Source organism: Bactrocera oleae, chromosome 3 (assembly GCF_042242935.1).
Source record: "Bactrocera oleae isolate idBacOlea1 chromosome 3, idBacOlea1, whole genome shotgun sequence".
Taxonomy (NCBI): domain Eukaryota; kingdom Metazoa; phylum Arthropoda; class Insecta; order Diptera; family Tephritidae; genus Bactrocera; species Bactrocera oleae.
This window is the reverse complement of record NC_091537.1, coordinates 30,748,977-30,765,496: the sequence shown is the minus strand read 5'-3', so window position 1 is coordinate 30,765,496 and position 16,520 is coordinate 30,748,977. Positions and strand designations below refer to the sequence as shown.

The following is a 16,520-nucleotide window of genomic DNA, read 5'->3' as shown; positions in this document are numbered from 1 at the left end:
CTTATCTAAAGTGAAGATAACATCGCAAGGTGACTAAAAATCAAAATAATTTCCTTTAAATAGTAATAGGACTCTTTTAGGAGTGGGTTGAGGTGGTCTCGTTTATATATAAAATATGTTAAATTATATTATACTACATATACTAATTTCCTTTATTCAAGCAAACGTTGTTATAAGAATGGTTTAGCGCTAAACATGAATGGAGTTGGTGTATACCTTGGTCTTAATCTCATATTCCTAATACAAGTATCATCAATTCCGATCTTCTGGTTGACGCTTTGCACATCAGCTAAATAAATATTAAATTTAGACTCTTTGGTTAAGTTTATGTCAGATATACATATCACATTTGAGAATAAACTTGCTAAAAAGAAATTATATTAGCAACTTTCATTTACTGTGAAAATAGGTGAGATCGGATGATAACCCCGCCCACTCCCTATACCTATAACGGTTTTGTTAAAAACTACTAAAAGTGTGATAAATCAATAACTAAATGCGTCAGAGATATTAAATTTTTTCATCCAAGATGGCACAAGGGGGTTTTAGAGGAACCGAGGTCAAAATTGAACAATGAGCGTTTCACCGCGAACATTTAGGCGAAATCATATATGAGCTTCTATTAGACGCCATACTAGGTGTGTTCAAACTAAAAAGTGAATTTTGATTTTTCGCGGCTGTGTACATTCGATTATCGAGGTTTTGTTTTTATTATAATCGAACACATATGTTTATCATGTGCTAGCATTAGGAGCCAATTTCGATTAGTAGTTTATTTTTGACAACAGAAAAGGTTAATCCCATTTTGGTGTGCTCTTCGACTTTTGATTTGTTTTTGCCTAATTTTGAGCAAAAGCAATGTTGCATTAGTATCGCTCAGGAGTTGTTGAATGACGTCAACAGCGATCATCCCAATGGAAACTGCCAGATGAGCCAAGACCGAAAAAGACACGCTAAGTTCGATCAAATGTGAAGGTTTTGCTCACTCTTTTCTCTGATTACAATGGTGTGGTGAATGATGAGTTTGTGCCAGAAGGTCGTACAGTTAATGAGATAGTTATGTAGTTATGCAACGTTTGCTTGTAGCAAGCAATACGGATCAAACGATCGAAAGTTTAGTAAAACAAATCGTGGTTTCTGCATCACGATAATGCACCAGTTCACATATCAATGCTCACTGGGGATTTTTGGTCAAAAACAGAACCGTAATCATGCCTAAATCACCGCATTCACCAGATTTGGCTCCCTGTGACTTTTTCATATTCCTAAAACTGTAGAAACCAATGAATGAAAAGCGTTTTGCTTCAATTGATGAGATCAGGTCATAATCGAAGAAAGAGCTGATGGCCATACCGAAAAGCTCATTTCAGAAGTGCTTCGAGGATTGGAAAAAACGTTGTCACAAGTGTATTCGAATAGGGTTACTTTAAAGGCGGAAAAATGGATTTTGATGTTAATAGTTAAAATGGTTTAATAGACCCATATACCTCATATACAATTTACAAGCTTCCGGTTAGCCTTATACCATATATACGAATTACTCCCATTCCCATATACTACATACAAGTATAATGATTTTCGATTTTCTAGTAAGCCTTATGACGAATACTTAGTGTTCAGTATGTGAGTTATATATTTATAAAATTGCTTGAAAATATGATTTCAAGTATACCTCAGCAATGCCAAAATTAATAATTTCCGACTTTCCACCTGACGAAATGTGTGATACTTTAATAAAATTAAATTAACAAGTTTTCTTAAAAATTTTGTGGGAATATAAATGAAATAAGTCTACACTCTTGCCCAAACCTTATATCCCTAAAATAAGAAATGGTTCCTCTGATCGACAATTTCACATCAACTCATTCTATTAAATTTATCTTCTTCAGTTCAATATCCCATATATCTCATTTGAAGACGATTTTAACACCATTTTAACTGACGCAGAGTAAAATACTGTAATACTTGTAATGCTAAGTGAGTATATGCCATTTAATATTACTTAATAAAATACAATTTTCATTGTAATCCATTGACGATTCGGTAAAAAGTCAACTATAGGCACTGGGTTCCACATATTCAGTACTTAGGAGCTTGAACAGTTTTGGTTCAATTTAGATAATTTTTGGTCTCAAGGTGGCATACTTTAAACGTATTATTCACGCAAAGTTTTACGCCGATATAATCATTGTTGCTTGATTTGCATACTGGAAAGTGAAAAAATCAAATGGAATTTAAAATGATGTTGTATGGTATTAATGATATTTCGCCCATTTTCGTACTATAATATAGAAATATGAGAAGAATATTATGTACCGAATTTGGTTGAAATCGGTTAAGCAGATCCCAAGATATGGGTTTTCACCTAAAAATGGGCGGTGCCACGCCCACTAACTAATTTTGAACGTCGCTTATCGCGTTTTTAGTAGTTTTTAACAGTTTCGTTATATGGGGAGTGGGCGGGGTTGTCACCCGATTTCACCCATTTTCACACCGTCGATAGAGATGCTAAATTATTATGTTATTATAGCTTCAGTGGTAAGAGAGATATGCACATTAAACTTATTACGGGGGGGACCACGTCCACTTTAAAAAAAAAATTTACCTTCAGATGCCCCTCCCTAATGTGATCCTGTATAACAAATAAGTGTCCTGTATCTTGTTGGAGAGCTTAGTTATGGCAATTTATTTGTTTTTGATTAATGGCGTTTTGTGGGCGTGGCAGTGTTCCGATTACGCCCATATGCAATACCAACTGTCTTACGGTACCAAGAAACATGTGTATCAAGTTTCATAAAGATATCTTAATTTTTATTCAAGTTACAGCTTGCACAGACGGACGGACGGACAGACAGTCACCCGGATTTCAACTCGTCTCTTCATCCTGATCATTTATATATACATAACCCTATATCTAACGCGATTAGTTTTAGATGATACAAACAACCGTTAGGTGAACAAAACTATTGTATTATACTCTGTAGCAACAAGTTGCGAGAGTATTAAAAGTGGCAAAAATATGGTGCCAAAAGTATTTCTAAATTTTGATTAATGATATTAGGAGGATTGTCTGTCCAGTCGACCGGTGTGTATGATATCTTAACGAAGTTAGAAAAAGTGGTCTGATTTCCACCCATCTACTTGGTTAGAGCGACTAAACTATTACTAAATATAATATTTATGTTTCAGATTGAGTTAAAGTTAAATATTTTCAACATTATATTTGATATCGTAAAAGGTACTGAAATTAACAATAGAATCATAAAATTTAGTGGTTCATATCCAAACTTTTTAACCAATTTGAACCAAATTAAGTACCTACACATTTCCTTGCGTTTGAAATAAAATGTGGTGCTCGTGTGTACTACTCTTAGAATTATATTAATAGTTGCCTGAAAACCAAAATCCCTCCAACGTTATATACCAAAAATTTCGATTTTATGAACAGAAAATCGTTGGTCAGTTTTCTTAAATATTTTTATTCCGGAAAATGTAGTTTACATGTAAAAAAACAAATATTTGAAAAAATTTATAGAGATAAACAACTACCCGTTATGAATACATTAATGTAACAAGGGTTAAGAGTAATCTAAGTATTATTGCAATCCCGGGGGGAAGACAATATACGGGGAGAACGATAGATTTATACACTAAGACTGAGAATTTTGCTTTGTTTAATTTATACTTTAATTCAAACATAATTCGTTTCATTAAATGACAATACATTAAATCTTTTACACAAATATATTAAGTAGATAAAAAGAAATATTATATGTACATACTCAAGTAAAAAATTCACGAAATGACTTTTGATGATCTTAAACGTACATAAGTATGTACCATCATACCGCTCAAGAATATTTATACGCATACGTATGAACAATATGCGAAAGCTTAGTGTTGTGGTGGTGAGTTCACTGTCGATCATAAACGACAACGAATTGATGCGTCTGATCTGTTTAATCGTCATAAACCCAAATTTTTATATCGAGATATTAAAAAGAATGAACTTCTGTTTCATTAAGTCAACGCACCCTGTCACAGCAACAATATACAAACTAGTTTAGCAATATGGGAATTAAGTTAAGCTTGTTTATGAAGAATTTTTACCTAGAGGTTATAAAAAATAATACTTCAATTCAAATTTATCTAAAACAAAGTGATATATAAACTACAGACAGCTTCGCACTTAAACTTAGATAGAAATATCACAATTTGATACCTCTCTCTATGTGAAAGATAACAAAAGATAGCGGTAGCTTTGTAGTTCAAATAAGACAAAGTAATAACTTAACACTTCTGTTGCTACAATATTGACCAGCTTATTATGTCCTGGTTCCGCGAGAGCCTTGTTTGAATTTATTTAATGGCTAACTATGTGCTTGTGTGCTGCTTATAACATTATACTTGTATTCTATGAAATAATGCGTTGGATCCTTATAGCCATTTCCCTACCCTCTCTCAAATTTGAAGGATTCATTAATTTTGTCTTTTTGAGCTTCCGAAATGTTTTAAGCATTACATATGACTTTGAATATTTATATATTACCCATCCACACAATCTAAAATATGAGGACCTTACAACCCTTTAATATATTTACATGTTTATGGGCTTTTATGAATATTAATGCGCGCAACGACCTTGAAATTTATCGCCCGATTGGAACAACATACTTGTACTTTTCAAATCATGCGATGGTACTCAGAACCATTCATTGTAGCGTCATAGTATTATTATCTGGTAAACTACATACTATTTCTTGTTATTATTTTTGTATAAAGAATTGAAAGTTCATTTTTTCGGTCGAATCACTATTTTGTAGTTATGATATGTGACCTTAACATTTTTTTTCAGAATTAGTTTCATTGCAAAGAATTATTTCGTTTCGTTATATCGTCAAGAAGTTATTTCTTCGAATCAAATCGCAGTCGAAAGTCTTTATGTTGCTGTCAAATATTTAAAAAAGTAAATTTTATTAAGGCTTTTATTCAGAAAAGTGCTTGAACTGAGATGATGTGTAAAAAAATCATATATCGGATTTAAGCAACGAGAAAATAAATGCACTTTCAGATTTATTACCTTGTAACACTTTTCTCAGCTATGCCATATACTAAGTTGACTTTATACGGAAATAAGAAGAAAGAGAATAAATCATGAACAGGGAATGAATGGCTTCGAAGGCTGTGGCTTATGCTAATTTTGCTACAATGTCAAAGTGGAAACTAAAAAACGCGAAAATGCAGCTTGAAAGGCATGTTGAACGTAGTACTCACGCATCAGCGCACCGGCTCTGCTGCAACTGTAACGTAAACGAAGTTGCAGCATTTTGTGTCAAAGCTAAAACGAATTTACTCAAAGTTTCACAGATGTCAACCTGTTCTTGTGTGCTTTGCGAAGTTTTGCGGCAGCTTTTTTCAAAATTAGCATGAAGGACAAAAAATTAAGAGTTAAGTGAATACATAACACATCAGTGGTGATTCAATTAATTGCTCCAACCAAATATATCTACGTTTATATGTATAGCAATATATTAGATATATCGACATACCTTTTGCAATCCATATACATACAAGTACATATGAAGTATAGGATTTTCCAATAAGAGTAATATGATTTAAAAAAAAAACACACACTAATTGTTAAGGAAATTCAAATGTTTTCAATTTAATGTGAAGTAGAATCGATAGAACTAAGTTCTGAATATAACATCATTCAAATGGCCCCCATTACTTCTTTTGCAGGAACGAATTCGATGAACACAATTTTCGAGTACTTTTTCCACTAAATCAAGTCATATGTCATGAATAGCACGTTTAATATTGACTTACCTATAAAGCTTGAAGAGAGTCTGGTTTGTTTTCAAGACCAATGACATGCTGTGCGGCATGTAGCCCCGTCTTGTTGGAACTAGACGTTGTTAATATCAAATTTTTCCAATTGCGGCCATAAAAAGTTGGTTATTATTGATCTATAGCGCTAGATTTAGGTGAATGTAATGGTTGTTCATGAATACTTTGTGGATTTTCTTCGCACCAGAATCGACGGTATTGTTTATTTACAGCACCACTCAGATGAAAGTGAGCCTCATCGAAGAAGATGATTTAAAAAAAATTGCAATTGGAGAACGACTATTTTGATAAGAAAATTGAGTAATTTGTAAACGTTGTTCCTGCGTTTATCCATAGATAAAATGATCCGAAACTCCTCTCTTTGCCTTTCGAGAGAGCTCATGAACTTTCAGTGCTGCCAAGAAAAACCACGAGTTCATGAGCTACTGAACAGATGACAACCAAAACAATGAACTGCCAGATAAAATCCCGTTAAAATTAACTGACAGTTCATTATTTTTCGTAAGAAAGTTTAATGCTGAAGCAGCAATAGTTAATGTGATATTGTTTATTAAAAATATTTGCATAAGTGTTTATATATTTATAAAATAAAATTGAGTAGGTGGTAAAATATCTTCAAATCCCTACGGAAGCATATGTGTGAAAACTTTATTTTTTGAATTTTTTTCCCATATATGTAAATATATAAAGTTGAGTTATTTTCAAAGCTCTTATTTTCTTTTCGGTCCTTATAGTTTTAAATAATTAATTATTACTGAAAACTGGGTGTAGGATATTTTCTATATATGTAAATATGTAAATATTAGGCATTAGTTATATTTATTTATTTTAAATATTTGCTGTCCACAGCTTTATTATATGTGAATGTGATATTTTTTTTATAAAATTTTAATTTTTTTCTTATATGATGAATTTTGTATATTTTTATATTATTTGTGAATTTTGGAAATTATTGTAATTTTATTTTGTACCTATATGGGTGATATAGGCCTACGGGGGAACCGAGCACCCAAAACTAACTTCGGTAACTCGCCTTTTGTATACCTCAGCGGTGGTGTGGAAATTACAAATTCCCAAAAAATGTAATAAAAATTCCCTAACTTTAATAATAAAAATTATATTATCTACTGCGCAAAATAATTTTTCACTTATGATAGATTTACAGTCATAACTGACAACTTTCAGCTATGATGGATTTATGGTCAGCAATGACTCAGAAAAAGACATGAGAGTGAGCAGTATAGATATATAGTGAATCATTTCCGAATAGCCATATGTTAAAGAGCGATGCAAACTCACACATATACGTTTGTTTCCATCAGTTTTTGCACAAGGCTCTTAAGAAAATTATAGAAACTTTGTTCTGCGCGCTGACAAAATTTTTTCAGCTATGACTGTCATATTACCGGTCAGATGACTGTCACTGTTCTTGTAGAGCTTCTTAATGATTTTCTGCTTACGAGTATATGCTCTTTTCGGTTGTTGCTATAGTTATAAAGTTTCATTGTCATGGACTATTTAAGTCGGAGTACACTCGTCCGAAAATTATTGCAACAACAAAGTAGATGTTGTAACGATAAATGTTTTAAGGTTAAACCTGTGGTAAATAAGCTGAGAAAATAGGGATCCATCAAGTGCTGAGATTGTCCGGTATATTGTAACTAATTATAAACCATTTCGTTGGTCTTAACCTTGAACAGACTGCTGTTGAAATAAGGAAAAATCGAAGCTATAATACCCTTTACAAATAAAAGCTTCCATACAAGAACATGATATGAATAATCAGCATAATGAAAAACATACTTAACTACACTACATTATCATCTACCTCACTAGCACATGCTGCAATCCTATAATCAAAGTCATTTAAACAGAAGACATATACGACCCGGGTACAGATCCTTAAATTGTCTAGTATTAAATGGATTTAAGATTTTATTGCTTCTCGGTTTCTTCGGTTTTAAACAACAATATACAATAAATAAAGATCACGCCCACAAAATGACGGATTAAACTTCTTAACTCCAATATAACACAGGACAAAGGCATGTAACTTTTTTAAAAAATGGCTAGAGTTACTCCTTTGAAAAGGTTTAAAGTACGCATCTAAAACCTTGTGGAGAAATCTCTATTGGATATATATAAAAACCAGATTTAGCATTATTATAGTTTAAAACAGGTCCCAACTCTTATATAATAGTCTAGATAGGTTTTTTCCTTTTCGTTTTCCCTTGTATAGAATATGAAAGAATCGACCATGAGGGTTAATAATTTATATTCATTTTTAATGTTTAGGGCCAAAAATAAGCGAAGACGGTCCAAACCTTGCCCCAACCCTTACTTACCGAATATAAGAGTTTCCGGCATATTGTTTAATAAATTTCGGTACTAGAAATTAGACCCCCAAGATTAAGTTTCGAACATGCTAATTTCAATTTGTCTCCTTATATTTAAAGTAGATATTTCCGATATTAACTGGGCACCTGGCCTACGTCATGAGGTAATACGCTTCATACAAATTGCTATGTATATTACTTAATGTTCCCATCCATTTTATTGTCTATTCCTTTATTGCCACCAAATAGGTTAGTTGTATTATTTTTACACCTAAATATTCGAGCTGTACATGTATTAACTGAGTATAATACTTTTGCTTTCCTAACGGTCGGTATCACCTTAAGTTAAACGACATGGATTTAGGATAAAGAGAATCGAATTTCACAACCAAGAGTTCCAATGGAATAGGTGTAAAATATTATAATAGGGGTGGAACCGACCACATTTACGAAAATCTCTTCCCTCAGAAACGACTGGATCAATTTAAGCCAAATTCGGTACATAAATTTATCCTGAAATTTTTTTTACGGTGGTTCACAACTAAGCCCTACTCCCCGTATAACAAAAAAATAAATTCCATCTGATTCTTTCAATTTTAGATATATATTCGGATAAAATTTTGTACAAAAAGTGCCCTCAAGTGTCATATCTTGTCTCACTTCAAAAAATGGTCGAAATAGGATCATAATACCCTAGATACCGAATATATGGAGCTGAATGCCTACGGCTAACTTTTAACCGAAAATATCGGCCGATATGTGAGATGTAACAATCATAAGTAATCTTGGAGAAGGTATCTTCCTGGTAATAAACAGTCCTGGTACCGAAAAATTTTAAAATCAGGTAAATACTACCCATAGCTCCGAAATGTTTTTATACCCTGAACAGGGTATATTAAGTTTGTCACGAAGTTTGTAACACCTAGAAGGAAACGTCGGAGACCCTATAAAATATATACATAAATGATCAGCATGATGAGCTGAGTTGATTTAGCCATGTCCGTCTGTCTGTCTGTCCGTCTGTCCGTCTGTCTGTATATATACAAACTAGTCCCTCAGTTTTTATGCTATCGATCTGAAATTTTGTACCTGTCCTTTTCTAACAAAGAAGCTGCTCATTTGTCGGAACGGCCGATATCGAACCACTACAGCATATAGCTGCCATACAAACTGAACAATCGGAATCAAGTGTTTGCATGGAAAATTTTTTTATTTGACGATGTATCTTCACGAAATTAGGCACGAGTTATTGCTTAAGGCAACAAATTGTTCTCCACAGAAATTGGTCAGATCAGATCACTATATCATATAGCTGCCATACAAATTGAACGTTCGGAATCAAGTTCTTGTAAGGGGCCTATGTATTTATGAAGGGTATTATAGCTTCGGCCCAACCGAAGTTAACGTTTTTTCTTGTCTTTTATTTAACCTTTGATCGCTTAGTAACATAAGTTTTGTAAGTTTCTATAAAATATTATTTGAACATATTAGTTCTGTTCAAAATTTTATTTTTATTAAAGATGATACAATGATAGGCTGAAGGTATATTACGCATACGTACATAAAATAACTCAAATGTGAATATGTGTATGTATATATGTTCTAATTTTTATTTCTGAATGCATCACGCTCCTTGTAGCGAAGGTAGGACACAAGTTTACATATGTATGTAAGTGTTCATGCATAATATAATATAATATTATAACACATTACACCACTAACGTGCTCTTAACAATGACGTCACAAGAGTATGGTATGTTTTGTAATGTTGTGACACAAGACGGGTGGAAGCAATAAAATGTTGCAATAAAGACGCAACAAGTAAACGGCGGTATACACTTTTCCTCTCACTCTCTTTGCACATTTAAATGATTTGCGTGAGTAAAAATAATAGCAGGAAAAAAACAAACTACAGTAGAAGAAAATATGAAAACAGAAATAAATAATAATACAACCGTGTAGTGTTAAAAAAATTAGGCCATTAACTGGAGGTTTACAATGAGTAAAAGTAATAAAAACTCATACATACATACGCACGAGCGCACAAGAATACATATGTATATACTTACATACCTAAAGCAGTGACTTACAGTAAGTTTATACATGCAAATATGTATCTCGGTTGATTTCAGTTCATTTACGCTTTATCCACCAGAGAAAGAGACTAACTGAACATGTTGGTGCACAATTACCTTCCAGAAAGCCTGTCTACTTGTCGGCTAACAGTTAATTGTGTATTTGCTGTCTGTCTGCCTACTGACAGTCTGAGCCGACTCTATTTGCTGTTTGAGTGACTTCGTTTGCTGATTGCCACTTATCGGCACCATTGTAGCATGGCCCAAGCCGCTTGGGTTAGGCAAGCTGTTGGTACGGAAGATCTGCGCACTCTGACTTCCAGCATAAAAAACAAAATCACGAATAACACTGGTCTACAGTGGTTATATTGCACTAGATGTAAGATCGATTTTTGATATACTTACATATTTGTGCTCACAGTTCATGAAACTATTAATAGTTTTATAAGATTTGCTCTCGTTTATTTTCATTTTAAATTACAAAATTCAGAAAACATGAAATTAGATAACGATTTTATTTATAATATCCTTTTTGATTTGAAAAATAGGGATACATCAAAGAAAACAGAAAGAAAAATGTCGAAAGCATATGTTATATTTCAATAAAACTCCTTTTGTGAGCGTTTCTTTTATAATTTTTCAGTTGATACACTCTTTTTAAGGATCAGTAGTAATCTGCCATTTCATCAACCTTGACAACTTTCTATCATCACTTTAGATCCTGGTGGAACCATCTCTGTTTCTCGCTATAACTTTAAATATTAATACTCATATTTGCTCCTAGGGTCTGAAAGTTTGTCAGCACACTTTTCACAATTTCTTCGTAATTTGGTGTTTTATGGTTACCTAGGCAATTATCGACTAATAACAAAAAACTTTTCCCAGTTTTAATTTCCGGAACCGTCATAACCTTGATAAAATCTGTGTTTCATTATTGATGCCATGTTTGAAGACCATCAATTATTCCACGTTTTAACTTTTCCATTCTAAGCTTCGGAAATTTTCTACAAAAGTAATTAAAGAAAAAACACGTAAAAGGCTTTAAATGAAATTAATTTTGGCGTAGATGTTTCATCCCCCAATTCCCTTCAAATGGTAGAAATTTTCATTGAGTAAAACAGGACATTTTGTAGATTGTAAGTCTAGATATCTCCACCTGAGCTTGAGTGTGGAGATCATGTGGTGCTGTATTCAGTAAGAATGTGCGCTGATTAATAATGAAGAACTGGAAATATAAGTTTTATTACTAGCAAACCGATAATTGATCAAAATCGATGCTATACAACAATCATAAAACAAGAACACCTTCAATACTTTCATGAATAAGTTCGTAATCTGGACAATGAAACATCAAAATTTGCTAAAATATCCAAGGCAACAAAAAATTTTGTTTTGGTTGAGCTGTGTAATGAATGAATGGCCACAATTAAGTGATTATAGGCGCACTTGCTCTCTGCGTTACCAGCGTTTCCGTTTTGGTAGTTTTATGTTGCGTAAGGGTCACTCTAGATACTCGAGGCAATTCGAGCTATTCACCAGCTATGGGTGGTGATTTGACTCCAAGTACGCGTGTCACTGGGAAGGAGTCGGTAGTACTGTATGTAGCCTGATTGACGTGCTGTTCTGCGAAAACATCCCAGCAGAAACTGCTTGGAGTGGAGTGCATTGTGGTCCTTGGCCGGAAGCATGCAGGCCTCACTACATAGGTGTTCTACAGGAGACATGAAGAAACATCCTGTAATTGTACGAAAGCAGTATTCTGACAGGGTTAAATTGTTTTCGTCTTTCACTACATCCAGGGTGCAGCGTATATCCCATATGGATGCAGCGTAGTTGATGACCGGCCGGCCGACTACCTTGTATATTGCCAAAAACATTTCTTTGTCCTTTCCCCAGGAGTTGATGGCCGGCGGTCGCTGTGGATTTAGTGGGGGAGAGTGCAAGGCTCCTTGCAGAGAAGAAGCGAGAAAGATCGGTAAGATAGCTGTTCAATTTCGACCACATGTCTCGATTCCATTGCCTTGAAATATAAAAGTTAAATTCTTCTTAACTTAGAATTTTGACCTCGAAACAGTACGAATGATCGGCCGCTCAGATAGTTGACAACTTGACAATACTTTGTAGTGATGAATGCTCGCCGGACCTTCAAAGAGAAAATGTCGTAGGGAGTGTTTAATATATATGAACCTCTAAGGTTTATTTTTATGTACATATTTTCCAAATGTGATCTGAGACCCAATGTTTTAATGATAAGGAAAAATTGGTAGTTTTGCAACAGATTTGAGCATTTTGGTACCCAAGGATTTTCTCAAGTGGCAACACTGAGTGTTACCACAAACAGCTAGCAGAAAGAGTGCTTTTCCCCATATGAAGCATTATGGTACTCTTATGTTTCTACTGGTGTTGGTTAATGTAGCTAAAGGTGTTTGACAATCAACGCTAAACTTACCATTTAATTGCCGCTTTTATGGGACATGCCACTGTACTTCTGTGTTACCAATGACAATGTTTATGTTTTGATTAAATGATGTGCTAATGCTCTAGCAATGTATGTAATGGTGGTATGTATAAGACTTTTTTTGAATATGTGCTGAAATAAACTCAAATTAGGCAAAATAAAATATGCGTTTTTAATAATATTTATTCACAGGTTCAGGTCTTAATAATACGTACGTTATTATGTTAACTGCTACTGCTATCTAAACCAAAATCGTTTAGATCTATGAATCTCTCTATTTATTTATCTCCATTGAAAATTATCTCGTTTAACCTTTTAGAGTGACGAAGCGAGCAAATATGCTCAAATAGAGAAAGAATTATAATCACTTCAATGAGGTGCCCACATACTCCCTTGTATTAAAATCAGCTATCTAAATTTGTTTCCGCTTTCACAAATTATTATTGAGCAAAGAAATGGAAAATAAAAGACGACTAATATTTTCAAGAATTTAGTATGGTTTGGAAATTAGTACAGTTTAACTTCACTCTTAGCAAGTATGCTTTCCTAAAGTAACACTAATTTGGTTCTAAGTTATTGGAAGCCCCTATAATTCAGTACCACTGAATCCAAAATTTACATATGTGTAGAGAATAATGTAAAAACTTTATTTCTTATAATTTGTGAGAGTACCACCCGATGGGACTATCGATAGTATCGATAGTTTTATTTTCGTCTCACTATCGCTATAATTATAAAGTCTGGTAATACCAAATGTGAAGTCTAATTTTGGATATCCCAGCAAGTCACGGCTACTCAAACTCAATACATTAAAGGAATTTATTAACAAACACATACACACCCTGCTACTTATAAGCGCAATGCGTAAAAAAGAGATGAACGATCACACGTATACAATAGTTATGCTTAGAATTGTCAATTGTTCCTTAAGAAACTCAAAGAAATTTTAATAAAAATCTCTGATAGCGCTGTTTGGTAATTAACCGGTGATTTAACAGGCTTGCCGGGGTGGTATCCTCAAAATCATCTTTTAATTATTGGCGTTGTTGCGTGCATGTGGTTTCAAATTTGTAAGTACAGAAAAGTTTTACAATAATATACAAAGTATAGAATTTAACTATATTTTACTATTTGATTAGGTATTGGATGTGTTAGAAGTAATGTTGCGAAAATATTTATAATTAGATAAGAATTTCTATTTTAACAAGAATTAAGAACTATAGAAAAATATAAATTGTAAAGAAACTTCCATTATGAAATTAAAACATATTACGTGAAAATTCTGTTGCGTTCGAATTTCACAAAATATACTCGTACATGTAATATAAATACTCATACATTCACCCAGAGGCATTAGTCTGCATATAAACGAATATCACATTAATTAATTTTAATTTTGCAGAGTCGGAGAGAATGTTTAGCCAGGTTTGCTAATAACAGACAGGAGAACAGCACGTACAGCTAAAAACGTCAACAAATCACTATTTTTAAACAAAAACAGGTGGATTATTGAGGAATAAGTACTGCTTTTAAATACTCAACTTACTTTATTAATTCTTTTGTGTTTTTCATTATTGTTAATGTTTGGTTTATAAATAAATTCAAAGATGATTTCATAAAAATGAAGTGTATAAAGCCAAGGGTTCTTATTTTAAACCAGCGAAAAGTAAATAGATTTCAAGGGGAAAAACTATAGATAGTTTTTTTTATACTATTAAAACTATCGAGTGGTCCGACTGTCGACAGTTTTGCACCTCTACTTCATAGTCTGTTATATGAAACAAGAAATAAATTGAAGAGTATTGCTGTGAACCAGGGATAATGGGATGCCCAACTGTTTCCAGTGTGAGAGCGCCTCAAAATTAGCGTTTTTTATAACATTTTCCATTGTAGCCAGATCGGACGAAACAATAATTTTTGGGAATTTAAATTAAAATACCCAACATTTATTAAGATTAAATATTATTATACATGTACCCGTTAAACATATGCAGAAACTATTTAAACCCTTTTTTGTGATTTTGTAATATTTTAAAACAATTGATTTTTGAATTTTCAATACTTAATCAAAAAAATAAATATATTAGCTCTCAATTAATATATGCTTTTTATACCCTGACCCTGTATATTAATTTTGCCACGAAGTTTGTAACACCCAGAAGGAAACGTCGGAGACCATAAAAAGTATATATATAAATGATCACCGTGACGAGCTGAGTTGATTTAGCCATGTCCGTCTATCTGTCCGTCCGTCCGTCTGTCCGTCTGTATATACGCGAACTAGTCCCTCAGTTTTTGAGATATCGATCTGAAATTTTGAACACTTCTTTTTCTCCCCAAGAAACTGCTCATTTGTCGGAACGGCCGATATCGGACCACTATAGCAAATAGCTGCCATACAAACTGAACAATCGGAATCAAGTGTTTGTATGTGAAACTCTTTCATTTGACGATCTTCACGAAATTTGGCATGTATTATTATTTAAAGCATTAATCTAATCTCTGAAGAAATTGTATGGATCGGATGACTATAGCATATAGCTACCATATTAACTGAACGATCGGAGTAAAGTGCTTGCATGGAACATTTTTTTATTTGACGAGGTATCTTCACGAAATTAGGCACGAGTTATTGCTTAAGGCAACAAATTATTCTCCACAGAAATTGGTCAGATCAGATCACTATATCATATAGCTGCCATACAAATTGAACGTTCGGAATCATGATCTTGTAAGGGGCCTTTGCTTTTGTGAAGGGTATTATAGCTTCGGCGCAACCGAAGTTAACGTTTTTTCTTGTTATAATTTTCAATTGAAAATTAATACTACCAAGCATGGCATCAAAAAAGATTTCATCACATACATTTCAATTTCGCCTTTTATTTTATTATCATTGTTTTCCAATTTTTGTTAGTGAAGATCACCAGCAGCAACAAATCTCTCTGTTCACACATTTTTCTGTAGGATTTCAATCTAGCAGTCACTTTTTTTCCAATTGTTAAACGTCAGACCTCCTGAACTTTGACAGTTGCCTGAGTTCAGGAGGTTTAGACGTTTAGCAATTGCGCTCTCATTTCCAGTGAGGGATGAGTTGGACATCTCTTTTTCTCTGCTGTGAACACAAAGACGACGGGACGACAGCGAAATTTTCGGGTTGGCAAATGTCGTCTTGAAGGCAACTTCTTGAAATTTTTGAAGACGGCAGCGACATATTAAACAGCTGATGTACATAATTTCGTTGTTGTCGTACTAAAACCATTCCTTTCAATAAAGTGGAAATGTTTTGTTCAAAGTGAACTCTTTAAATAAGTCGAATAATAGTTTTAAATTATCAATTGTTATTACAAATAATATATCAATGCTATTTTACACTTCTGTTGGTAAAATAACATTAGATTTGTTAAAAAATTGAATAATTTTACATTTGACATATTTGTGGCAATACTACAGCTGTCCATTGTGGTCGATAAAATTAGAACTGGCCTGCTGCCGTTAAGTCGTGTTACTGTCTAAATAACTGTGCCCATAAGAAGGTGTATATTTAAATTTTTTACAAATGCTGCCTGTCGCTAGTCGTCGTCTGTGTGTTCAGCACTTATGTAAAAGAAATTTATGGAACATCTCGTTGGCCAGCAAGCTTTAAGATCAACCTTTGCACGAATTACAACAACAAAAATAGTAAAAAACCACTAACGAGTTAGCAAAACTTTTGGAGAAATTAAAAGCAGAAGAAAATGTTAAAACAGTAAATCGTAAGCAGACTAAAGAAGAAAAAAACTAATGTAAAATTATGTGATACAA

The 16,520-nt window shown here is 33.4% G+C and overlaps 1 protein-coding gene across 3 annotated transcripts in view; it reads left to right on the top strand.

The window, feature by feature from the left end:
* The window catches only part of LOC106621788 (dynein regulatory complex protein 1 homolog), a 127,982-nt gene that overhangs the window by 76,332 nt on the left and 35,130 nt on the right, over positions 1 to 16,520 (top strand). Inside the window, exons 1-2 of one of the 3 annotated variants that reach the window (XR_011395102.1) lie at positions 12,926 to 13,789; positions 14,122 to 14,340. The exons of 1 other annotated variant lie outside the window; for it this stretch is intronic. The gene's annotated coding sequence lies outside the window, so the exon portion shown is untranslated. Of the gene's footprint in view, positions 1 to 12,925; positions 13,790 to 14,121; positions 14,341 to 16,520 lie in introns of those variants that run through there. One more of the 3 variants, XR_011395101.1, reaches the window with a different exon arrangement.